Source organism: Chlorocebus sabaeus, chromosome 7 (assembly GCF_047675955.1).
Source record: "Chlorocebus sabaeus isolate Y175 chromosome 7, mChlSab1.0.hap1, whole genome shotgun sequence".
Lineage (NCBI taxonomy): Eukaryota > Metazoa > Chordata > Mammalia > Primates > Cercopithecidae > Chlorocebus > Chlorocebus sabaeus.
The window spans coordinates 56,216,947-56,244,839 of NC_132910.1; the positions used below are offsets into that span (position 1 = coordinate 56,216,947).

At 34.7% G+C, this 27,893-nt stretch overlaps 1 long non-coding RNA gene across 6 annotated transcripts in view; it reads left to right on the top strand.

Annotated features, from left to right (window-relative positions):
- LOC103236063 (uncharacterized) overlaps window positions 1-27,893 on the top strand; it is a 237,813-nt gene that overhangs the window by 140,175 nt on the left and 69,745 nt on the right. For 5 of the 6 annotated variants that reach the window (XR_012093400.1, XR_012093403.1, XR_012093399.1 and 2 more), the window contains 2 exons: window positions 5,843-5,971; window positions 9,321-9,464. This is a non-coding gene — a long non-coding RNA (uncharacterized lncRNA). Of the gene's footprint in view, window positions 1-5,842; window positions 5,972-9,320; window positions 9,465-9,846; window positions 11,019-27,893 lie in introns of those variants that run through there. The other variant, XR_012093402.1, reaches the window with a different exon arrangement.

Genomic DNA, 27,893 nt, shown 5'->3' on the forward strand with positions numbered 1-27,893 from the left:
AAATTTGTATATTTACTTAATGTACAAATTAATAATCATAGCTAACTTTTTTTGGAAGGGTAGTTTCTCAGTGTTGCATGGAAGTATGTGCTATTTTGTTCTTCAGTTTTTTAACTAGAAAAAAGCACTGAAATTCAAGTGGTTAAGTAAGTTGTCTAAAGTCAGAGTAAATGTCAAGACCAGACTCTCAAATTTATAGTTCTAACACAGACCTCTCCCTGAGTTCCACTCCCATATACCCAATTGCTTTCTCTACATTTCCATTTGAGTGTTTAATACTCTTCTTTTGTGACAGCTTTCATACCTGTCCCTTATAGTTCATTGTCTTCAATTTGGGTCTAACTTAGCATGCCCTCATATCATACCAAGCCTACGGAATTTGTTTAATGACTTGCTCCTTTAACCCACACTTTTTTAATAATTCAATTTGTCCTACATTTATCTTTCTAAATCACTTCCTGTAATACTATCACTATCCTGCGCTAACATTTTCAATGGCTTCCTACTGACTATAAAAATAAGCCCCATTTTCTCTGTCTAGCAACCAATAAAATCCACTAATTGGCTTCAATCTATGTCTCCAGTAAAATGCTCCCTAACATGTAGCCTCTACACCCAAACAAATTAATCTCTTCATTGCATTTGAATATACCATGTGTATCTGTGTCCCTTTTCAGAAATTATGTGTAAGATTTGGCTTTATTGGAACACACTCCTTATTCCTATCCACTTATTAAAGTCTAAAGTATCCGTACTATTTATCTATCAAACTAGCATTCTTTTTGTGGGGGAGAAAGAAGAGGGGAAGGATGATTACTCAGAGACTGCCCAAGGTAAACTGGCATGTACAATTAACCTACTTAATACCCACATACTTTCAACATGTATATCAAATCTCACCTCTTCTAAAATTTTCAGACTCATGGCTTTTAGTTTTAGTGATCACTTTTTCTTTTAGAGCACTGTTGTGTCATAGTAAATCATATAAAAGTCAACATCCTAAGACAAAGAGCTGAATCCTGTCTCTTCTACTTAATAACTATGTGATCATGCAAAGACCTCTTAAATTCTTGGGAAGTTTTATTTGTAAATGGAATTATTTCTCTAATTTATTTTTATTCCTATAGTAGGATAATACATCTACATCCTTTCCCTTGTAACTTTGTAGTATCTGTCACTGTGGATGAAATATAATTTCATTTCTGATGGATGTTGGCCTCAGCTATGTGACTTGGTTTAGTTAATAAGAGGTTAAGAAACATGACATAATCAAAGCTTTAAATGGGCATCCATGATTTAGTTTGTCTATTTGTGCTTCTGTAAGTCACTCTGAGGTTGACATACCTGAGGAAGTCATTGCTTCTTTATCCTGTGCCTTGGAATAAAGACGTATGAAGTGAAACCACTCCAACTAGAAGCTTGGAGTCAAGTACGACCCATCCAAATCAAACAGACAAGATTAGGAAACCAATGTGAACCTACAGATCGAAGACCAGAAGAAAAAAGGGAAGTAGTAGTTATAAGCCACTAATATTTGAGGTTCTTATATAGCCCTTTTCCAAGTTAAGCTAACTGATATGACTATCTCACATATTTTTGTGAGACAAATGATAGATGTAAGTGAAGATGATTTCAGAAATTACAAAATGCAATACAAATGATATTTGATTATTGCTACTCAGTATTATGAATTTGTATCCATTTCTTGTTTCCTTATCCAAATTTTAAATATGAGAGAGATAAACTATTATATGAGAAATAGAATCATTAGATAATTAGATAAGAGATAATTATATTTCTTATATTTGCCAAAATGCCCTACATGATGCCTTATACAAAGTAAGTACTGAAGAAGTATTAACGTTGCTGCTGTTAGCATGCCTCCCAAGTATATTTTGTTTATGTCTTTGTTTTTGTTCTTTTAGTTCTTCAGTTTTTGACATTTTCATGGTAGTATAAGATATTAAGAGGGTGTATTATCAAATCAAACTACTGATTTCAGAAACTGCCTCAAACTCTTATTATCTATCGGGTCTTGGGCAAACTGCTTAAACCCTCAAAGCATTAACTTATTTATTTATAAGAATAATATTATTACTAATAATACATTCATCAACTAAAATTAATTATAATAATCATTTGGCAGTGATTGTCACATCATAAAATACCCAGTAAATAGCACCTTTTATGATATTTTTAATATTTTAAATGTTCCTTTCTCCTCTCCAGAAATTTCTAAACAAACTTCTCAGACCATCTTATCCTTCTCTTGCCAAATATAATTCTTTTAGATAGACAGAAACACACGCACAGACATGCACGCATGCACACACACCTCTTGCAGGGTTTTCCATAAATAGGTGGGGAACAGGAAAAAGTGATGTTAAGAACTCTGTGTTTTCTCTCTGCTTTCTGGTCATCTACTTGATGTTTCCAATGCCCCCCAAACAATTTCTATTCCTATTCACCTAACTAATGCTGAACCATCTTCAAATTTCTACTTAAAGGACACTGATCCTGGAGAAGCTTTCCCAGACTCCTCAAGGCTAAGCTGAACATCCCTCTTATAAAGAGCTTTCAGAAATTCATGATTGAGGCCACTTAAAACTGCTTTTTTACTTGTCCATTTTTAAAACTGTACTATAAGTTATTTGAAGGCATAGACTGTGTTCATCACTTTCACTAGAACCGGTCACAGTCCTGGCACATATTAATCACTTAAAGGTATAAGATAAAAGAATAAAAAAGGAAGAAGGAAAGGAAGAGAACAAGGGGAGAGAGAGAATGAGAGAGCTTAGACTGTGTTCATCCTTTTCACCAGGACCTAGCACAGTCTTGGCACATATTAAGCACTTAAAGATATAAGATAAAAGAATAAAAAAGAAGAAAGAAGAAAGAGAATGGGGGGGGGGGGGAGAGAGAGAAGGGAGGAAAGAAATGAAAAGGTTACTTTTGTTTTTTTGCTTTTCAGAAGAGAATGTTAAAAGAGCAAGACAATTACTATAACATCATCAAAACTCATTTTCCATCTAAATCTACATTTTGTTTGAAATCACATGTCAGTGTGTTCTCTTCCACTCATCAGAGTAACAGGCTATTTAAAAACACCAACTCATCATAAAACCTATTTGAGACAAAATGGAATGAATAGAGTAAGGTAGATTTCTATTCTTTTCTTCCTTATTCTCCTTCTTGCTCATTTTAGAAAAAGGCTCTTCTTATTCACTAAAAACCCTTCAGCAAGAAACAAATATAGAATATTTATCTCATCTACTTTTTAAAATTAAGAACAAGAAATTTAAGTAATCATTTATTTAAAATATTTATTTGTGCTTTATATTTCTGGATAGGAATTAGAGATAACAAGTCTAGATCTGGTTAACAATGGGTGAAAAGAGGGAGATAAAAATGGAGAAATTGATTAAAAAGTAGACAATACAAAGGAAAGAAAGAATACAAGAAACTTTAGAGTAATGTCTATTCATAGCACTTCTGTTTTAATCTTAAATTCTAAATATCCCCTTCTGGGCATGAGGAGAAGAAAGGTCTACATGATTCTAAAGTATTCTCTAATACTGAGGAACAGGACTGGAATGATATCCCTCTGGAGTTTGACAAAATCTAACTGAAATTAAAATATGGTTATCAACCAGCAATTCACCATCTTTACTTAAAGGAATAATAAGTCAGGTGTTAATAACATAAAGTAATAGTTTCCACTGTTCCTAATTTAACTGGACAAGTATTAGATACAGCTTATCTGTGCTGCCTTTTATTTTCAAATAACTACCTTCAAAAATTATTCAAAGAGTTCAAAGAAGAAAAAGTTGCAGAAAGAGTTCAATAAACAGACAAAAAAGAAAGAAAAACAGGGAAGAGCCAGTCAACTTAGCAACTTTAATTGTCTATGTGGATTATAACAGTGGATTGGTCTCAGTTAGAACTATCCAGTGCACTGGCCATAAAATACACAGAAAATTACTAGCGGTGTTGTTGTTGTTGTATATTAATTTCTGCTATACAGATAGACTCAGTTCTCTTCCCATACTTGTCTGGTATATGCCTGGCAAACAGAAGTCTCTCAAGAAATGTTAGTGAATGAATAAAAACAAGATTGCATAAATAATCTCCTTATTTATCATCAGGGCCAGGGCTATTGCTGAGTCCCCAATTTATACCCAAAGTCGATTCCTCTGAAACAATGACACTTAATGTAGACAGCCTCCCAGAGAAGAGGAGACAGCTCCTGTCTGTTATGTGACTGTAAGCCACTTGTCCAAACCAATTCTGCAGCAACAAGTGCCAAGTAGATTGGGAAAATGTACAGATGGCTGCCTGCATGCATCACTGAATTGGGCTGCCACCACGGCCCATTGTTTTATTTATTACTGACAAAGTAATTAACTGCCTGACTCCTTCTTTTTAAATTGGTCATCCTTAATGGACAGCTGCACTGGGCGGGGGGGGGTTGTACTAATCATGCCTTTGACAGGAGCGAGCTCCACAGCCCCACTGCAGCAACTAGAGCCCTTGTGAGGTCATCCCTTTGCTGCTGGACAGAAACGCATGCTTCAATCTCCCCAGGGTCTTTCAACAGGCTTCCTCACTCCCAGAAAGTACACAGCATTGTTTTTTTTTCAGAGAGCTTCTTTTTCTGAAGTATAATACAATGGTAAAAAGTCATTTTTTAGTTTGTTTTCCATGTAATAATTTACTTTTTGTTCAAGTAGTAATTTCTTAAATACAAACTGAAAAAATGTCTTTAATAATACTTGTGGAAGAAGATTGCAATAATCTCAGTAGATATTACCCAAATTATAAGGAAGCTAGAGGTCACGTGAAGGCATCAAAAGCTGTTTCAACTCACTTCTCTGTCCAGCAACCAAGTATTTATTTTTATTTCTATAGCATAAAGAATGATCTTTATTTTTTCTACAGTATAATGAATATTAGATGCTTGCAGAATATTTTACATCACAGAATGCTAAAGATATTTTTATAGTGAGTAGGCCTAATATATCAAGCTCAGGCTCATTTGTTAGTAATACAATACCAGATTCACGGCATAGGCAAAATTCTTCCTAGGGGTCTCATGCTTGTCTTTTCTTACCTGTGAAATGAAAGTCATTGTTCTTTCCTGCCCATACTTCTTCCTGACCTAAGTGACTTCAATTCTGTTCTTTAAGATTTATTCTATAAAATCAGGGGACTGGACATAGAGAATCTCTAATAATCTGTGACTATCTGGATATTGAGGCAAATAAAAATTATAATGTATTACTCAAAATAATAAAAACTGTGAATATGCAATGTAAGGGGCATGTATTAATTACAAATACAAGTAAATCTTGATTTGTTTTTATTATTACAAATATCAGTGTCAGTGATTTGAGTTTGTTTGTGAAAAAGTCTTTTATATATTCCTTTCTGTGCTTTGCTAATTTTCCATTCTGTATTCCAAGGCAGACCAACAGATTGCAACAAAATCGGGTTAAACATTGATCTTCCGCCCTGACATTGCATTAACTTTTGTAATAAACATCTTCACTGTGTCAACCAGCACTATGTTTACATATTGAACCCAGCAGCCAATTGTCTTACTTCCTTTAGGTGCTTTTGAATTCCAGAAGGAATCTTATCTGGAAGACTAGAATCATGCATCTGTCATGCCTTTCAATTTTGTATTTCAGATTAACTGCTCCTTTTCCTCCACGTTCTTAAGGTCTTCTAAGAAATTTCCTTCCCAATTCACTCGGTAAGTACCTGCTCAGGCTGTTATTCTATAATGAATTCGTGTCTTTTCTCCTATTTTTCCTGTGCCGCCCTTGTTATCTGGAGTCAGGATTCTGAGCTCTGACCTCCCTCCTTGTCATGTTGCCTGAGGAGAATTGCAGACAGACCCTCAGACCTCAAATATTCTAAATTTTGAAGACCCAGCTTTGGCTGAGAGGAGGCCAGCATTGGAGTACAAGTAAGCACTGATATATATATATATATAATTTTTTTTTACTTACAGTCTCTGAAAATTAACTATTTCTGTTCAGGTTCAGGGACTGACTGAAAGTATAAGCCAATAGGTGTGCCTATCCATTACTGATCAAATATTCTCTATTTTTGAATGTTATGAAGAATACACATTTAGGAATTGGTTTTCATATCTGTAGATAGGGTCCATGCCGCTTGCTTCACTGAAGCAACACATAGAAGCTGACTACCAAAGGAGAAGGCTGAGGAGAAATTGCTCCATGAGATAAGGCATTGCATTTATCCCTGAATGATTCTCTCTCTCCAAACGCACAGAAACATGTCATAAAGTGTGGGATTAGGGTCTCTAAAGGACATGTAATACCTCATTCCTGGAGATGTGGTCTAAAATGAAAGGGTCAAAATCTATGGTAAGTCACAAAATTTATTCCTAGAGTCTTATTTTAATAAATATGGAGAGATCTGCAAAAATTGTATGCCTGGGGAAAAAATCCCATTCAGACCAACTGACCCAGACCAATTAATGACAACTCAGAGTAGTAATAATGAAAAATTCATTAGACTAACTCCCATAATTTGCTAAAAGGGTATTTATACAAAACACTGTACTAAGTATATAACACAATATCTCATTGTGTGATCCCTATAATAGCTCTGTGAGGTACATGTCATTATTCCTATTTTTTGGACAGAAAAGTCTCTGATAAATGACTTGTCTAAAGTCACTTATTTACCACATTTACCAGAGTTATAACCCAAATTGGTCTGACTCTAAAAGCTCTTAGCCATTCAGTCCTATTGTAAAATAAGCACACCAGTGGAGAGCAATAGAGAATGGGAGTGCAGTCACGATGGGAGCCTGTCATTGGATCTTATGTATGCAGAGGTTCCTCCTTCCAGGAGAGCTTTGCCCTTGTCCTCATTAACTTTTACGTCAATACATTCAATGCAGTGTATTGGATTTCTAGATTGGGAGCTAAAAAAAGAAAATATTTCTAAATATCAGCTATCTTATTTTACCAGTTTGCTTAAACAAGTTACAGAATATCTCTATTCATATTTTTTTTACCTAAAAATCGGAATACAACTACTCTTCAATAAGTGATTTTTAAAAATGATGATAAAATCAAAGGAATTTCGAATAATCCTTGCACATATTGGGCACTTAGAAAATTTTGCTTCCTTACTGACTCCCTTCTCCTTACATTTAAATTTTGCACAATGTCTCATGGCCTCTTCAGAGCAGAGACTGTGTAGTATTTACCTTCATATCTTCAGACCAAATGCTTAGCATATAGTCAGTGGACAATTACTGGAAATGATTTAGAGACATTGAGAATTACTTCCTTTGAAATTTTAAGAGGTATGGTGAAACTTTGGTTTCAGAATATATATTTATTGATTTTTCAAATATGTATTTTTCTTATATGTTATGGTCAACCTCTTGGGATCTTTAGAAAAGAAAATTTTCCAGTATTTTTCTTTTTTTGAATCTCGGGCCAAGAGAATTAGAACACTCTGTAAAATTACATAGGTATATCTGATAAAGGCCATACTCTGTTTTTCCATATAAGTATCAAACTGATAAAGGCCATACTCTGTTTTTCCATATAAGTATAAAACTGTTGTATAAAAAATTACCTTCTGGCTAGGTGTGGTGGCTCATGCCTGTAATTTCAGCACTTTGGGAGGCCAAGGCATGCAGATCACTTGAGGCCAGGAGTTCAAGGCCAGCCTGGCCAACATGGCAAAACCCCCTCTCTACTAAAATACAAATATTAGCCAGGCCTGGTGGCGCGTGCCTGTAATCCTATCTACTGTGTAGGCTGAGGAGGGAGAATTGCTTGAAACCAGGAGGTGGAGGTTGAAGTGAGCCAAGATCATGCCACTGCACTCTAGCCTGGGCAACAGAGCAAGACTCTGTCTCAAAAATATAAATAAATAAATTACCTTCTAAAATGTTATCCTCTTCACTCAAATATATACAGTAAAAGATGTCTGTCCAATAGTATAATATATTTTGTTTAGCAAAAATACATTAGTCAATTATTTATCTTAAATTTCCTTTTTCCTCCTCAGTCTAACATGTTTATTTTTATACTGGACTTTGGTCTATCCATTTCACATATGGCTTAACTATTTCCTATATAGATAGTTCAGTATCTGTTAGCTGCATAGCAACCTAATCCCAAAATGGTGTTTTAACATTTCCTCACCATCTCTGAGTTGTTTGGACTCAGCTGGACGGTTTTTCTGCTTCTTATGATGTCAGCAAGGGCTATAGTCATCTGAGGTCATGGGTGGCCTACAACATCCAAGATGGCTGCCTCCTATAACTGGCAACTGATGTAAGCTGTTGGTTGAGAGATGCTAACAAGCAGATCTCCTAAGTTTTCCTTGACATGACCTCTCCATGTGGCTGGTTTCTGAGAAGGAGTACCCAAAGGGTGAACGTTTGAAGGGAAGGAAGCAGAAGGTAAAAGTCTCTTAAGGCCCCCTTTCTGTGCATTCAGTTGCTCAAAGGCCATTGCAGATTCAAAGGAGGAGAAATAAACACTCCTGTTGACCTGATGTGCATTAAAGAGAAGAAATTGGTGGGTCACTTTTAAAGACTGATTATTAAATATAAATAGTTACCCTGTTATTTTTTTTGTAAATGATTTCCTTGTCCATTCTACTGCTATAAATTTTTCTTCTCTATGTAAGAATTTAAAATCCGTGGTTTCTTTCTATGTACTAATTTACACATAGTTGTGTTTATCATTTGATAAATGATATGTCTTTGATGAATATATTACATGATACTGAAAACCTGATGTACCATTAAACATATAAATAAATATTTCACATTTTAGAATTCTGAGCTCTAACTCCTTCTTTAACCTCTGCGTTAGAATTAGACAAAAGCACTCAGATTTAAAATATATTAAATGAGGCAGTGGGAGAGGTAGGTGGTGAAATAAAGTTTTTCGTTAGTCTTATTTTTCTCTTTTTGTTCATACAGTTTGAGCTCTCAAAATAGCTGCAAAATGCTTTATTACATTGCTAATATATGCTTAATTTTAAAAAAATCCAAACTCTACCAAATTTAGCTAAATGAAATAATTATATATTATATTGGTGTATAAGAGGTGGGGAGAAGGAGCACATTCTAAACTTCCTTGCTCTTTTCTAAATTTGTCTGTGAGAGAGCATCAATTAAGAGTCAGAATTTCTAACTCCAGTGTGGATGGACTTCACTGGAGTAACTATTAAACAAGATGCATTACAAGTGTTACCATGATAATCAGGTGAAGTTATTAAATAGAAAAGAACATATTTCTGTCTTTTGTAAGGAGAAATACATCATTTCCATGGAGAAATGAAGGAACTTTCTCTGAAGCCTGGAAACCCCTGGGAGGGGAGCACATGTATTATTCTAGATCAGAACTAAACATTCCAACATGGAGGATGACCTCATGTGGCCTCCCTGTCAAAAGGTATGTAAAAACAAATGTTATAACTATGAATTTGACATTAACCATGGGAAAATTTAAGACAAATGAAAGTTATACATTATTGATGAATCTCTTTGGGAAACTTGTTGAAGTTATATGTCATTTTTTCATTCACTAATCAGACAGTAAGGTTATTGGGTCATGAATGGTAGGTATACTTAGCAAACAGTATTCCTATTGTTTAAGTTCTTTTTGTGCCTTTTCTTGTTATTAGATAAATTATACCTGGGTATTCTTTAAATGGGAAGTTGTCTGCGCTCATGTAATTGTAGCAACATTACACCTGTTAATAGAGAGCAGAAGGTATAATCGGAATTTTGTTACAAGTGGAAAAGAAGGAAATTAATATTCTTTTTGTTTTTAGACATGCAACCTATGTATTAAGTAAGACATTGTTGATGGTAAGTACACACTGCTTGACATTGATTTCTTCCTTGCCGCAAGGAGGTGGACCCAAGGTGAATTCAAAATGGAACACAGGAAATAAGAAGTAAATATAGTGAAAGGCAAGAATTTGATTTTATGAAACTCATCACTAAATGATGAAACTGATTACTCAACATGTGTTATTACTAGAGCTTTTTAGTAGAGATATGATACTATCGGTGTGAGCCAATATAAAATTGCATTGTAATAAAGAGCACTGGATCTGAAATGAGACTAGTTACTATCTCAGTGTTTGTTTGAATATCTTTAAGATAGGGCTAAAAACCGAATATGAAGTAAGGTACATGAGAAAAAATTGTCATGATATTTAGGAGTTTTATTAATATTTATATAAACATTAATGTTTCTGGGTAAGTTTCACAAAAGAGAAAATCTTGTAAGAAGCTAAAAGGGGTAAGGAAACCTTTCCTATAAAGGAACAAGGATGAGAACTATAGCAAAATTTCATCAGAAATCATGCAAGCAAGAAGAAATTAAAGTTAAATATTTGAATTGTTAAAAAAAAAAAACCCACCAACCTAAACTTCTGTATCCAGTAAAATTAACCTCCCAAAGTGAAAAAGAAAGAACTTTCTCAGACAAACAAAAACTGAGGTAATCCATTTTCAGTAGACTTCCACTACAACATGTTAAAAGACTTTCTGCAGGAGAAGGAAAGTGGTATAATATAGAATCTCAAATTTACGTAAACAAAGGAAGAAAATCACAGTAGTCCATAAAACAAATCTTAATAAATTTAAGACAATAGGGATTATATCAAATATATTTTCTGAGCAAAATGGTATAAATCTAGAAATCAACAACCAAAAAATAAAAATAAATAAATAAATAAACCCCTCAGAAACTTTACAAATACATGGAAATTAAACAACATGGGTCTATGCAACCAATGGGTCAATAAAAATGTTAAAAGAAAGATTAAAATTTTTACTGAGACAAACAAGAATGGAAGCAGATCATATCAAAACCTATGGGACACAGCAAAAGCAGTTCTAATACGGAAGTTTATAGCAAAAACATCTATATCAGAAAAAAATAAAGACTTCTAATAAACAACCTACCAATGCACCTCAAGGAACTAGAAAAACTAGAACAGCCGGGCGCGGTGGCTCAAGCCTGTAATCCCAGCACTTTGGGAGGCCGAGACGGGCGGATCACGAGGTCAGGAGATCGAGACCGACCATCCTGGCTAACACGGTGAAACCCCGTCTCTACTAAAAAAAAAAAATACAAAAAACTAGCCGGGCGAGGTGGCGGGCGCCTGTAGTCCCAGCTACTCCGGAGGCTGAGGCAGGAGAATGGCGTAAACCCGGGAGGCGGAGCTTGCAGTGAGCTGAGATCCGGCCACTGCACTCCAGCCTGGGCGACAGAGCGAGACTCCGTCTCAAAAAAAAAAAAAAAAAAAAAAAGAAAAACTAGAACAAACAAAACCCCAAACTGGTAGAAGAAGGGAAATAATAAAACTCAGAGCACAAATAAATGAAATAGAGACTTAAAACAATTTAAAAGAACAATGAAACAAAGATTAGGTTTTTTAAAAAGATAAACCAAATGTACGAACCATCAGATTAACTTGGAAAAAGGAGAGAAGACGCAAATAAAATAATTAAAAAGGAGACATTACAACTGATACCATAGAAAAAACAAAGAATCATGAAATTATTACGAATGACTGTAAGTCAACAAATTTAATAACATACAAGAAATGGGTAAATTCCTCTACACATACAAGCTACCGAGATTAAATTATAAAGTAGAATATCTGAACAGATCCATGAGTGAGGAAATTGAAAGAGTAATAAAAAATCTCCATCAGAGAAGACCTTAGAACATGATTCCATCAAACTTTTAAAGAACTAATATGAATTATACCCAAACTATTCCAAAAAATAGGAAAGAATACTTCAAAATTCAATTTATGAACTCATCATTACCCTGATTCCAAAATTGAAATAGGGCACAACAAAAAAAAAATACCACAGACTCATATCCCTGATGAACAAAGATGCAAAAATTCTCATTAAAAAGATCATTTACTATGATGTAGTGGGATTCATCCCAGGGATGCAAGTTAATAAGTATAATCCACCACTTTAACAGACAAAAGAACATATAATGCAAAAAAGACAAAGAACATATAATAATTACAATAGATAAAACATTTGACAAAATTCAATATCCCTTCATGTTAAAAACTCTCAACAAACATCTATCTATGTCTAGATATAGAAAGTACGTATTAAACACCTCAACAAAATAAAGGCCACATATGCCAAACTCACAGCTAATATCATGCCTAATGAGGAAGAGCTGAACAAGTTTTCCTCTATGATCAGGAGGATCTTTTTCTGCTGTGATAAGCTAAAATTTCTATTATTTATTTAATTCTTCTCATGCATTTTACTCAGTACAGTTCAGTGATGAGAATGTTTATTCTATAGTGCTTGGAACATCTGGATAACTACATACATGAATTAAAGTCACAGAGCACTTAATACAAATTTTCCACAAAAATAGGACATTTAGTTTATTAAAATTTTACAGATAGGCATACAAGACTACAATAAATAACTGAAGTGAAGTTCTACAGTTTTTAAGAAGTCAGATGGGCTGGTCACATAGGCTCACGCCTGTAATCCCAGCACTTTGGGAGGTTGAGGCAGGTGGATTCCTTGAGCTCAGGAGTACAAGATGAGCCTGAGCAAATGGTGAAACCCTGTCTTTGCCAAAAATGCCAAAACAATTAGCTGGGCTTGGTGGCACACCTGTGGTACCAGCTACTCAGCAGGCTGAGGTAAGAGGATGATTTGAGCCCAGGGAGGCAGAGGTTGCAGTGAGCCGAGATCACGCCACTCTGTCCAGGCAAGTGACAGAGTGAGACCCCAGCTCAAAAAGAAAAAAAAAAGTCAGATGGTTATCTAACTCCAGGCTTTGTATATTCTGGTTCAGGGGTTATGGAGGAACATGGCCAATGTAAGAAACAACAGCAACTGTAAGCCCTTGGCAACACACTAAGAATATGGTTCCCCTTAATACGGAATCCATGGATACAGAAGCTGCAGCCAGCACACTTTATTTCTGTTAGTCATACTCTATATAATTGATTTGTAATCTTTTTGGGGACAGGATAACTGTGGAGAAATTTTAATAAAATGGACTGATCTACTGATAAGGAGAAGGTCAGCCTTATCCTCACAAGTAAGCCCCCACACACTGGTACTGCCAATTAACTGAGGAGAACCATGTCTCTATGCCAAGTATCCCCTGCTGAGTAATCCCTTCCACTGCCCCAGCATCTGAGATGAGGATGTGGATATCAACTGAGCAGGACAAGGATGCCCACTTTCACTACTGCTGTTCAGCATAATACTGTAAGCCTTAGCCAGAGCAATTAGACGAAAGAAACAAAAAGAAGGCGTCCAAATTGCAAAGGAGGGTCCAAATTGTTCTTGTAAAATTCATATGAAACTACAAAGACCCTGAATAACCAAAACAGTCCTAAGCAAAAAGAACAAAGCTGGATGCATTACACTACCTGACTTCAAAATATACTACAAAGCTATAGTAAACAAAACAGCATGGTACTGTCATAAAAACAGACACATAGACTAATGGAACCAAATAGCCTGCCCAGAAATAATTAACACATCCACAGCCAACTAATTTTCAACAAAGGTACCAAGAACATACATTGAGGGAAAGACAGTCTCTTCAATACATAAGTGTTGGGAAAATTGAATATCTACATGTGGAAGACCATGACTAGACCACTACCTCTCAACACATACAAAAATCAACTCAATATAAATTAGACTTAAATGTAAAACTAAAAACTATGAAACAACTAGGAGAAAATGTAGAGAGGAAGCTTTATGAAATTGGGCTGGGAAAGAGTTTTTTTTTTTTTTAATAAGGCTGCAAAGTCACAGGCAACAAAAATAAAAATAGACAAATGGAATTAAATCAAACTCAAAAGCTTTTGTACAGCAAAGAAAACATTGACACAGTAAAGAGACAACCTACAGAAGGAAAGAAAATAGAAAAAAACTTTATGTCTGACAAGAGGTTAATATCCAGAATGTATGAAACTTAACTCAATAGAAATAGAAAAAATAATACAATAAAAAAATGGGCAAACTTTAATAGATATTTTTCAAAAGAAGACATGCAAATAGCCAACTGGTATATGAAAAATGCTCAGTGTCATTAACACAAAGTAAACCCACAACGAGATACCACCTTACTCCAGTTGGAATGGCTAATACCAAAAATATAAAAGAAATCAAGCATTGGCTAAAATGGTGAGAAAAGGAAACACTTACACACTCTTGGTGGGATTGTAAACTAGTACAGCCATAATGGAAAACAGTATGTAGGTTCCTCAATAAATTAAACACAGAATTACTATATGATTCAGAAATGCCACTACTACATGTATATCCGAAGGAAAGGAAATCAGTATGTCAAAAAGATATTTGCACTCTCGTGCTTATTGCAGCACTAGTTACAATAGCCAACATATGGAATCAACTTAAAAGTTTAACAACAGATGAATGGATAAGGGAATTGTGAGATACACACACACACACACACACACACACACACACACAATGGAATATTACTCAGCTGTGAAAAAGAATAAAATCCTGTCATTTGTGACAGCAGGGATGAACCTGGAGAATATCATGTTGAGTGAAATAAGCCAGAGACTAAATGACAGATACTGTATAATCTCATTCATATGTGGAATCTTTTTTTAAAAACTTGATATAAAACCAGAGTAAAACAGTGGTTACTAGAGACTGGGAAAGGGAGGAGGAATAATAGAATGGTAAGAAGTTGATCAATTAGTACAAATTTTTAATTAAATAAAAAAATGAATTGGGTTGTTCTATTGTCAAATAGGATGACTATGGTTAATATTAAAATATTCCATATCACAAAACACTTAGAAAAGAGGCCTTTGAATATTCTCATCACAGAAAATGCATGAGATGATGGTTACACTAATTGCCCTGATTAGATCATGATACAACATAGATATATATCAAAACATCACATTGTACCCTGTAAATATATGCAATTGCAATATGTCAAAAATAAAAAATAAATTTTTAAAAACATTTAAAAAGTAAATAATAGCAACATTGTATTGGATAATTATATCATGAACAAGTGAAAGTAATGACAGCAATATTGTTACAAGGAATATATTTTAAATATAAACATTCAAATAAATTAAAAGTAAAAGGAAGAACAATTATATATCATGCTAACACTAATTAATGGAAAGTTGGAGTAGCTATATTAATTTCAGACAAAAGCAGATTTTAGAATAGGGAAAATTATCAGGGATAAACAGGAGCGCTACATAATGATAGAAAGGTCAATACTCTATGAAGACATAACAATTTTTAACGTGTATGCACCTAACAATAGAGCATCAAAATACGAGAGAAAAATGGTTAAAACTATAAAAAGAAATGGACAAGTCCACTATTATAGCTAGAGACTTCAAAAGCCCTCTTTCAGTAGTTCATAGATTCAGCAGGCAGAAAATCAATAAGTATATAGTTGTCCTGAACAGCACTGTTGATCAGTTCCAACTAATTGATATTTAAAGAATAGTTCCTTAAACAAAAGCAGAACACACATTCTCTTCAAACTCACATGGAACATTCATTAAGATAGGCCACATTTTTGGCCATAAAATATACCTTAAATTTAAAGGGATAAAAATCATACGAAGTATGTCCTCAGATGACAATGAAATTAAAATATAAATCAATAACAAGTAAATTATCAAATATCTGGAGATTAAGCAATAACACTTCTAAATAACACATGGGTCAAAGAAGAAGTCTCAAAATGAATAAAATACATTTTGGACTAAGCAAAATAAAAAACACAAATTACAATTTGTGGGATGCAGTGAAAGTATTAAGAGGGAAATTTTTAGTTAAAACACTAAATACATATATCAGAAAAGAAAAACTATCTAAAATCAATAATATAAGCTTCCATTTTAAAAAGCTAGAAGAAGAATAGAAATTTAACCTAAGGCAAGCACAAGAAAAGAAACCAATAAAAATTAAACAGAAATGATTAAAATTTGAAAATAGAAACAATAGACAAATTCAATACATTTAATATTTGATTATTTAAAAATAATTATAAAATTAAAAAATTCTAGCCATGTTAATCAAGAAAAAAATGAAAGAACATGCAATTTATCAGAAATAAAAGAGAGAGCATCCTTACTCGTCACAGGAACAATAATAGGATGACAAAGGAATGCTATGAACAATGCTATGCCCATGAATTTCCTTGAAAGACACAAACTATCAAAACCCACACAAGGGGAAACAATGTAAATATTTATATGTTTATTTAAAAACTTTAATAAATAATCTTTCAAAAAAAGGAAACCCAGTTCCAGATGGTTACACTGGTAAATTTTACTAAACATTTAAGAAAGAAATAATGCCAATTTGTTACAATATTTTCAATAAAATAGAGCATTAACATTTTCTAAATTATGCTATGAGGTCAACATTATCATATTTCCAAAACCAGATAAAGACATTACAAGAAAGGAAAACTACAGCTCAACATCTGTCATGAACTTAGATGCAAAAATCTTCAACAAAGCAAATTGAATTCAGCAATGTATAAAAAGAATTATACACCATAGCTGTTTCAGTCTCTTTTGTGCTGCTACAACAGAATACCGAAGACTCTGTAATTTATAATAAACAGACATTTATTGGCATACAGTTCTGGAGACTGGAAAGTTCAATACCAAGCTGCTTGCTTTTGATGAAGGCCTTCTTGCTGCATTATTACATATCAAGAGGTGAGAGAGTAAGAGAGAGAGCTCACTCCTGAAGACTTTTTTATTTAAGGCATTGAAACTCCTATGAGGGTATATCTGTTGTGGTCTAACAGCATTTTAAAGATTCCACCTCCCAATACCATTACACTGGCAATTAAATTTCGACATGAGTTTTAGAGGAGACAAACATTCAAACCATAGCAATAGCTAAGTAGGATTGAGGTGGTATATCAGAAACAATCAGCACAACCCACCACATCAACAGGTTTAAGAAGAAAAATCATATGATCCTGTTAATTGTTGCAGAGAAAGCATTTGACAAAATCCAACACCTAATCATGATTTAAAAATAAAATAAAATAAAAAAAAAAGCTCTCGGCAAACTGGAAATAGAGGGAACTCACTTAACTTTGTAAAGAATAGCTACAGAAAAACTAACATCATACTTACTGGTAAGAAACTGAATGCCTTTCTCCTGAGATCAGGAACAAGACAAGGATGTCCTTTCTTGCCGCTTCCATTCAACATTGTAGGGAAAGTCATAGCTAATGCAATAAGACAAGAAAATGAAATAAATACATGTTGGTTGAGAAGAAAAAAATAAAGCTGTTTTTATTCATAGATGACATGATTGCCTATGAAAAAGCATTCTATAGAATCAACAACAAAAAAATTCCTGGAATTAAAACATGAGCATTGAAATTTCACAAGATACAAAGTCAATATACAAAAGTCAACTGATATCTTACATATAAAAATAAACAATTGAAATTATACATGGAAGAAGGTACTAATTACTAACATCAGAAACAAACAGGTAGATTTATTTTACAGATTGTATTATAAAATATAAAAATATTATAAAGAGCTTATAACAAATTGAAACTGGAACTAAAAATTTCCAACAATATCAAAGAAAGGTAAGAATCAGACAATGTAATAGTTATTTCTTCAAAGCTGTTTAAGAAAAATAGTATCATCCATACAAACTAGTCTAAAACATACAAGTAAAAGTTCTCTATTTTTTAAGGCTAATGAAAGCTCAATACTAAAACTTGACTAGTTCATTATAAGAACAAAAAATTACAAGTCAATATATTTTCTAAATAGAATGCAATGTTTGTGAAATTATGAACAAATAAAATTCAAATGTATATACTTTAAAAACTATATTACAACAAACTTGAACTTATTCTAGAAAGCGAGGTTTCTTTAATATTATAAAATTAAAGTAATTCATCACATTAGCAAAATAAAAAGGGAAATTCTACAAAGACCTCAAAAGATGCAGGAAAAGCATTGGAAATGATTAAAGACCATAATTAAATTATCTTAGAAAATTATGATTAGAAGAAAAGTTTCTTGCCGGGCGCGGTGGCTCAAGCCTGTAATCCCAGCACTTTGGGAGGCCGAGACGGGCGGATCACGAGGTCAGGAGATCGAGACCATCCTGGCTAACACGGTGAAACCCCGTCTCTACTAAGAAAATACAAAAAAAACTAGCTGGGCGCGGTGGCGGGCGCCTGTAGTCCCGGCTACTCGGGAGGCTGAGGCAGGAGAATGGCGTAAACCCGGGAGACGGAGCTTGCAGTGAGCTGAGATCCGGCCACTGCACTCCAGGCTGGGCGACAGAACCAGACTCCATCTCAGAAAAAAAAAAAAAAAAAAAAAGAAGAAGAAGAAAAGTTTCTTATCTGATAAAAGGTATCTATAACATAATATCTACAATAAACATATTTAATGCTATAGTATTAAAAGTTTTCATCATGGGACTGGGAATAAGATAAGAATGTACTGTATTACCATTTGTATTCATTACCATTTTGAAGACTTCTAATAGTACAATATGGCAAAAAACAAAAAAAAAAGTAAAAGAAGGACGGGACAGGGAGAGAGATACAGAGAGAGAAAAAAAGAACAAGAGAAGAGGAAGAACAAGGAGAAGAGAGATGAAGAGAGATGGAAAAGTGACAGGAGATGGGGAGAAGGAGGTAAGGAAGGAAAAAGGAAGGAAGAAAGTAGAAGAATGGAAAATAAAGAAATAAAACTTTTATTTACGGTTTACATGTTTATACATTTAAAATCCCAAAGTAAATACAGATAAATTACTAAAAGCAGTACAACTTAAGCAATGTCTTTGCACAGATGAACAGTATTTAAAAAGCAAATGTATTTATATGTACCACCAATTAGAGATAAAACTAAAAACTCACATTTAAAAAAGCATAATAAATAAAATATGTAGGAAATGACAAAGTATGTAAAAGTTCTAAACGTGCAAATCAATAAGTTATTGTGAGAAGCATTAAAGAGACCTGAAAAAACTGAGATGTTACCAATATACCAAGTTTTAGACTGGAAGACTCAGTATTCAATAGATTTCAATTTTCTGCAAATTGGCTTATGTGTTTAATGCAATTCCTGTAAAAATTCTAGCAAGCATTTTGTGTTGTTTATATTTTTGTAAAAATGGGCAATCAGATTTTAGGACTAATGGAATGCAAAGAGTCTCAAGAAGCCAAGCTATTCTAAAAAGAACAAAATTTGAAGACATTACATAAATTAAGAGAGTGTGGCATTGGCACTTGAATAGACAATTAAATCAGGGCAAAAGAGAGTCCAGCAGCAGATTGTCACCACTGCTAACAATTGACTTAGGGCAAAGGTGACACAATGCTGTGGAGAAAGGAGGGCTTTTCAAAAAAATAATGAGTTAATTGCATATTCAGAAGAAAAAATGATTCTTAACACAGAGTTCACTCTACACTCAAAAATCACTTCCAGATGGATTATAAATCAAAATTTACATGAGATAAAACATAGCTTCTGGAAGATAACATAAGAGAATATCTTCATAATTTTGCAGCAAAGATTTCTTCAACAGACCACAAAATGTACTAATCATTAGAAAAAAATATTGATAAGTTGGATTACATTACAATTCATGTATTACAGAAGACTAAAAAATTATATAGAATTATGTAAAACTATATTAAAATTTAAAAAATCCTAATTTCATCAAAGACAATACTCTTCAAAGGCAAACAAATAAGGGAAAGAAAATATTTGCAATACATACAACATATATATGTTATGTATGTGTGTGTTTGTGTGTGTGTGTTTATCACTCTTACAAGTTAATAAAAGACGACAGGCAACACAATTTTAAAAATAGACAAGAATTGAAAAGACAGATCACTAAATAAAATACTCAAATGACTATTAAATATCTGAGTTGTTGCAACTTATTAATCACCAGGAAAATGCAATTTAAATTCACAATGTGTTGATACTGTTCTGTTTGTTGACATGGGTGGTGATTATAAATGTGTCCATTTTGTAAAAAATTATTAAAATACATTTATGATTTGTACAGTCTATGTATTATACTTAAATAGAAATGTTTATTCATACAAGGGATAAGTGAGTTTGGGAGTTGGGGGGATTTGACTGGCAAATATGGAAGAAAAAATGTTGATAGTATTTACCCTCATATTTTCCACATGATTTCCTTTTCTCATCTCTGTCTCTTCTCTTCTCATCACATAATCACATTGTAAGTGTTTCAGTAGAAGAAGTGTGGTGATGGTGTTAGGATTAGGGATGGAAAAAGCAAAATTAAGGTTATTCCCTTCTCCGTTGTATTAGTCTATTCTCACCCTGCTATGAAGAAATACCCGAGGCTGGGTAATTCAAAAAGAAAAGAGGTTTAATTGACTCACAGTTCCACATGGCTGGGGAGGTCTCAGGAAACTCACAATCACAGTGGAAGGCACCTCTTCACAGGGTGGCAAGAGAGAGAATGAGTGCCGAGTGAAGAGGGAAGCCCCTTACAAAACCATCAGATCTTGTGAGAACTCACTATCACGGGAACAGCATGGGGGAAACTGCCCCCATGATTCAATGATCTCCACCTGGCCCTGCCTTTGACATGTGGAGATGATTACAAATCAAGATGAGATTTGGGTGGGAACACAGAGCAAAGTCATGTCACCCACCCATTTCCTCCTGTTTTAATTCTGTGTTCCATTCTGCATAATGAATACTTTAGCAGAAGGAAATGGAGGAGAGTAGGAGTTTCAAGTGAGAAGATCAAACTTTCCTCTTATTCTCCCCAGTCTTGATAAATTAGTCCTGCTGCTAGATTAACACTGGAAGAGGGTGCTTGAGGAGTCACAGTCAGTTATAGGGTCAACTGTTGTGAAGGGGAAGAGTCAGAAAATAACTGATGGTGACAGTAAGTAGGGAAATGAAACATCAGTGAATATTCCAGGCTGTATCTAATGGAAACAGAATAGCTGAACAGTGGAGATCATGGTCATTAGAGATAGACCAGCATTGAAATTCTATTACTGTCTGACTTTGAGCAACTTACTTATTCCCCAAATTCTCAATTTTCCCATCTGCAGTATGTATGAAATACCAATGCCTATTTCAATTAAGTTGTAATGATTAAATAAAAATAATGTACATAAAATGCTTATGGATACCTGATATAGTTTGGCTCTGTGTCCCCACCCAAATCTCATGTCCAAATGTAATCCCCATGTGTCAGGGGAGGGGCCAGGTGGAAGGTGATTAGATCATAGTGGCACATTTCCCCTTACTGTTTCATGAATAGTGAGCTCTCAACAGATCTGATGGTTTTAAAGAGTATGACATGTCCCCCTTCACTCTCTCTCTCTCTCCTGCCACCATGTGAAAAAGGTCCTTACTTACCCTTCACCTTCAGCCCTGATGGTAAATTACCTGAGTCCTCCAAGTGTCATACTTCCTGTTAATCCTGTGGAACTGTGAGTATATTAAACCTCTTTTCTGCATAAATCACCCAGTTTCAGGTAGTTCTTTATAGCAGTGTGAAAATGGACTAATACCTGATGCAGAATAGGTACTAAAAATATGTTAACTGGGAAAATTATGATAGTGATAGAGTGTTTCAGAATCTTACATCAACAGTCTTTTTATTTTATGATCTTTTTAGGTTGAATAGCCCTGAGACCAACAATGTCACTGGGGCTGTCCATTTCATGTGATAGAGGGCTCTTTAGGCGGCTTCTATACTCATTAGGTTCACAAAATGTGAACTGTTCCAGATGACTAGTAATAAGACATTTTCACTGATGGCAGTTGATGTTTCTCCTTTCTGACACACCAAAGTCTATCGAAAACTGAATCCCTTGCAGTCTGACATCACTCCATATGTTGCAAAATGTCTTATACTAACTTTAATTTTTTAGGCACCTAGTATTGAGCACCTATTATCTATCTGGCACTGCTTTACACTGATAATTTAAAATTAATAGATACATTTGGTATTCTCTGTTAAAGGAGAAAAACAAAAAGATGAACATAACATTGGAGGATAAGTGTTATGACAGACAAAAGCCTGGCAGGTTATGGAAACACAGAAAGAGAATGTCCAAACCAGAATAACTGAAATGGGCAGAAGGATGATAAGGAAGGATGCCTGGAGAATGTGATGGGTGAGTTGAGTTTTAACAGATGAGCAGGAATTAGCCAAATTAGAAAGAGAAGAGGGTCATTCTAAGGAACTTGTATAGAGGCGAAGTGATATGAGAGAATATGTTGGATTTAGGAAAATACGAATGGTTCAACAAGACCAGCTACTTGCATTTTAAATAACTGATGCTTAGGTTTGTTAAGTTTAATATTTTACATGCAGCAGTTTGTCTGTCCAGTTGTGGAGTTAGAACTGCATATAATTGTATTGACCCATTATCAGTAAGAAAGAGAATTGATAGCACATACATGATTTATCAGACCAACTAAATTCCATTGTGAACAAGAAGTAGAATGTTTTTAAAACTTACTTTTGCATTTGCCTAGTAACCATAATCTGATCACCTGAGATATCCTAAAAGGCTCCATAAGAAATACTTATATTGTATTCTAGGAAACTCAACAATTAACTCCAAGTCTCAGTCTTCCCAATGATAATATATACAACTTTTAATTTTGTGCTTCAGAAAAGTTATACAAATTTTTTTTTTTTTTTAGATGAAGTCTCATTTTGTCACCCAGGCTGGAGTGCAGTGGTGCCATCTCGGCTCACTGCCACCTCTGCCTCCTGGGTTCAAGCGATCTTCCTGCCTCAGCCTCCTGAGTAGCTGGGACTACAGGTGCGTGCCACCATGCCTGGCTAATTTTTTGTATTTTTAGTAGAGACGGGGTTTCACTGGGTTAGCCAGGACGGTCTCGATCTGACCTCATGATCCACTCACCTTGGCCTCCCAAAATGCTGGAATCACAGGCATAAGCCACCACGCCCAGTCATTTCTTTCTGATATTTGTCTTGTTCTGTGACTCTGTATTTAATGGATATTCATCAAGAATAAAAAGGCAACTTCATTGTGTTAAAGTCTGAATGATTTTACGTGCAAAAACTGTAGACTACAGCCTATCTTACATGCATTCCAGGATTAGGTAAAACTCATCCAGAAAATAATAAGCCTTATTCTATTTAAACACCATTCAGCTGGAATAATTCTTGCCTGATTTTAAAATCTGAGCACCCAAATACTCACTAAAATTTTAGTGGGTTTACCCAGATAAATAAATCTCTTTATAAATACCTGCTTTTTGAGATCCTTTTCTTCAGGACTTTATTTTTTATTAAACTCAAAATTACGTGAGAAGAATAATTCCACAACATGAAATAAGAACTATGCACAATTTATTAGGAATGATAATACATCTGGCTGGATTTTCAAAACTACAAGGAATATCCAGAGTGATTCTCCTATTTACTTCCAGGCCATTCACATTAGATAACTGGTATCTCCAAATTAGTCTTATCTGAATGTTCATATTTCTGAGTCTATAATCTATATGTGTGTGCCATGCCAATTTGTATTAAATGGTGCCTAATTTTAGTATCTCTACTAGAAAGGCTCAAACTTCAGATTTCACCAACAGTCTTTCTATGGTCCTATAGTTTTATGCTGATAGCTATGTGATACTGAAATTTAAGGTGTACTTTGTTTCAATATGCTCTGCAAAATGCCAACCATGGTTGCTTATTTCCTGGGGATGACATTCCTTGTGCATTCTCCAATCTGTACTTTGGTGTTGTATATGTGTTCACACAAGCACCTAAATTTTTGGCAGAGAGAAGGCACCAGATTGGCAATAAAGCACCTGAAAATAGCTTTTCACTATGAAAAATGTTGGACTCTATACTTCTTATGTAACACTATCAAAGATACTCATGTCACTACCATTTCATCTTAGTCCAAACCCTACCATGTAATAATTCAAGATTTTAATGTTTAGATTTTTGTGCCCCCTATAAACAGAATTCACTACACATTTATAAGCTCTGTATTTACTAATTGAAGATAAAGTAAATACCATATCTTACAAGAAAATTATACAAGCCAATACTTACTATGTAATTTTCAGTGTAGCTCGATGAGTCTAATATGTGGTTTCGTGTAGTTTCACTTGGGCAACTTTGAGAACAATGAATGTGCATGGAATGTTCATTGGAGACTTTGATTTTTAAAAATTCTATTAATAAAATCTATGAACCATATTGTCCTTGCCCCAATCTACATTTTGACTGTCAAAATCTCTTTCCTACCTGATCACATATAAGTTTATAGACAGAGAAAGGAAAGTGTTTTCTTTGTTTTAAGAAAAAGAAAAGAAGAGGTACTTTTTTAACACTTCAAATCCCATCAGCCGGGTCAAAAATAATTTTCATTGTTTACTTTTATTGCCCTCATCAACAGATCTAATTGTATTTCTGTTTAGCTCCTTTATTTTTTGAATTCACTTTTACCTTTCTGATCTCATCTTTGCTTATTTCATTCAGGTTTTTAAGAATTACTTTACCTCTCTATGCTGATAAAACTTCTAAGGACTTCTGACGGGCAATTGTGTAATATCAAAGCCAATTGTCTCTAGTTAGACAATTTTAAATATGTGCAATGATAGTTGTTACCCATAACAAAATTTTAAGATTAATCACATTAGGGTCTGTTAAAAACTGCAAATGTAATAATAATTTAGTTATATGCTCTCTTTTTTATGTGGTTCCGGTTTTTGGGGAATACATATTTTATATAGCTTAAATTCCTTACTTATAAGTATAAACCAGAATAAAATAAGGGAGTGGATATAAATCTAGATAGTTGCTCTTTTAATTCAGGGTAAAAGGCTGTTTTCATGTCACCTCAGGCAGGAAGCAAAGCTACTCCATGAAAATTGATCCATAGCCATCCTTCTACCCTGACCATTAACACTAACTTTGCCATTTTATAGCTACAGAGGCAATCAGTACAACTGTGCAGAACTTCTGTAAGATTGGCACAAAACATTTTAAAAATCACTTTCTAGTCTATATTAAATTCTTCAAAAATACTTATGAAGAAACAGGAAGTAACTAACTTTCTTTACCTTTGCAAGAATTGGCTCGTGAGAAAAGGTAATATATGAAACTTGTAGTGTTTTAAAAATCTTCATACTGTAGCCAAAAAAAAAAAAAAACCTTAATAGATAAACAAACTTTCCTAGTAATATAATTTTTACTTTAGAGTTTCTTTAACTCTTAAAACTTCTTTATTAACAGTAAATTTTCTTCATTTTATTCTTTTCTTAATTTTCTATGACTAGTCTTTTTTATTCCAACTCCAAGCTTGTACAACAACTCAGCAAATGTCTTGGAGTGAATGCCTGAACCCAAGGCCTCTTTACTCTTGGGGCCAAGTCTGTCTGACAGATTCTGGAATTACTGATTGTCAGGCTGATTTCTCTTCCCATCTCCACACTTGGTCTGTCCTGCCTTGCACAGAGGCATGTAGACACCCCAGTATACTTGTCTAGACTCTGCTCACACCTATGGTAATAGCTATTCCTCAGGCCAAGGTGTGTGGCACATACTGGACCCAGTCTTGAAAAAAGAGGTACTGTAGGACCTAGAAGCAGGCCTGGGTGATTTGAGTGTGGGATTCTAGATTTCTATGTGTCATGGCATCTGATCATAAAATCAGTGGGCAGGTCCTGGGTGGGTGCATCCTCTTGGCCCCATGGACTCCTGACCCATTGGAGAGGTGAGGTCCTGGAGAGCCAGGGTAGGTCCCTCTAAGTTCAGGGCTCAAAGCTGGGTCTCAGTTTTCCAGATTAAAAGTTATTATTGTGGAGAAGCCTTCTAGATACATGTGAGGAAATAATAGATATTATATAAACAGGATTATTCCCAGCCATGAACCAGCCCATGTTTAATTAAAAATGTGGAATTGAAAGGTAAATATGTTTTATAATGAACCCCAAGCTAAAGAAAACAAAATTATAACAAAGAATCAAAGAAGGAAGTGAGTTTTTTCATGTCAATGAAAATACTCTGAGAATTCTAGGCTAGTAACCACTCATTCCATGAATGCTTTATAGGTACCTGTTATGTCTCCAATGCTGTACTATGTGCAAGGAACACATCAATGAAAGGAAATGACAGCAAATCTGCCCTCATGCAGTTTATGTTCTTCATTACATAACAGTATATAGAGAGACAAACAATAAAAAAGTATGCAGAAAGTTATCATGTATATAATTGGCATAGTAACCAGAAATATTTATAAGGTGAATAAATAAAATAAGCAGTGAAAGATGAGCCTTGCAGGCAGGGATGAGTAGTGCAAAGTTTCTGTGGTGGAAAATGGCTTTTCATGGGACAATATGAGATGAGGTTGAAGAAAAGACTATTCAGCACCTTGTAGACTATGATAAGGATTTTAATTTTATTCCAGGAGAAATAAGAAGTCCTTAAAAGGTTTTCAGCAGGAAAGTTTCAGATATAATGTACATTTTTGAGAGATGGCTATATTAGTTAGCTTGGGATGCCATAACATAAAACTGTAAACTGGGTGGTGTAACCAGAAACATATTTTTCTCATGTTCTGTAAGTTTGGAATTCTGAGATCAGGGTGTCAACATGGTCAGATTCTGGTGAGCAGGACTGTCTCCCAGGTTGCAGATGGTCATCCCTTCACTCTCAGTGTGTTTTTTCATGGCAGATACGAGAGAGAGACAGAAAAAGAGACAGCGGAGACAGTGCACAAGAGCGCTTTGGTGTGTTTTCTTATAAAAACACTGATCTCATCATGAAGGCTCCACCTTTATGACTTCATTTATTATAATTAACTCCCAAAGTCTCCATCTCCAAATACTACCCCATTGGGAATTAGGGCTTCAACATATGAATGTGGGGGACATACACAGTCCATACCAGTCGCTGGTTGCTATGTGGAGAGAGGTACAAGTGGCAGGAAGGAGACCAGAAAGAAGGCTATTGTGTTCCAAGAGTAATGACAGTAAAGAATGTTATCACACAGCACAAGTTACTCAAGAGTCTAACTAAGACAACATAAAATGCTTTTGGATATTTCCATCTGATAGCCATATTTTAAAAATCACCTTGAACATTTTGCAATTCTCAAGCATTATGTTTATGTACTATTTGTGCAGATGAAAAGTGGATGTGGGAGGAAAAGGCCAAGAGCAGGTCAGTCTTCCTTTTCAGTCCCTGCCGGTATAACGTGTCAGAAAGTGTGACAATGTTAAATGGATGGGAATAAGATAGTGGAGTGGATTTAAATCCAGCCTCTATGTAAAGATTTTCTGGGATCCTAATATCAACCCCACCTAAAATGTTTGCTTCAGGACACAGATTTCAGCCAAATAACAGACCAAGCTAGGATGAAAATATAGGGACGCTACGTCAAATTCCTTACTCTTTTGCTGCCACCCTACCTCCACCCGCTATCTTTCTTCCCCACCTTCCTGTATTTGCTCTGAATCTGTGTTGTTGCCCTCTTCTTGCTCAGCTCACTGATTCAAATTTACTGGACCCCAGCTGTTTGCAAAGCACTATTGCCTTTTCCTGAAATTCTCTCCTAGGATCTCAGACACTTGTTTAAATTGTTAAATTGGGTATTAATTCAACTAGGGGTAAGGAGGAGGGGGAAAGACCACAAGCCGCCTCATTTCAGCAGTTCCCTGATAGCTTTCCCAACTCCAAAAAGTCAGTTTCAACCAAGTGTGCTACTACATGTGCAAAAAAGCAATGCTACAGCAGCTATCTGAGAGTATGACAGTGAAAAAAATATATA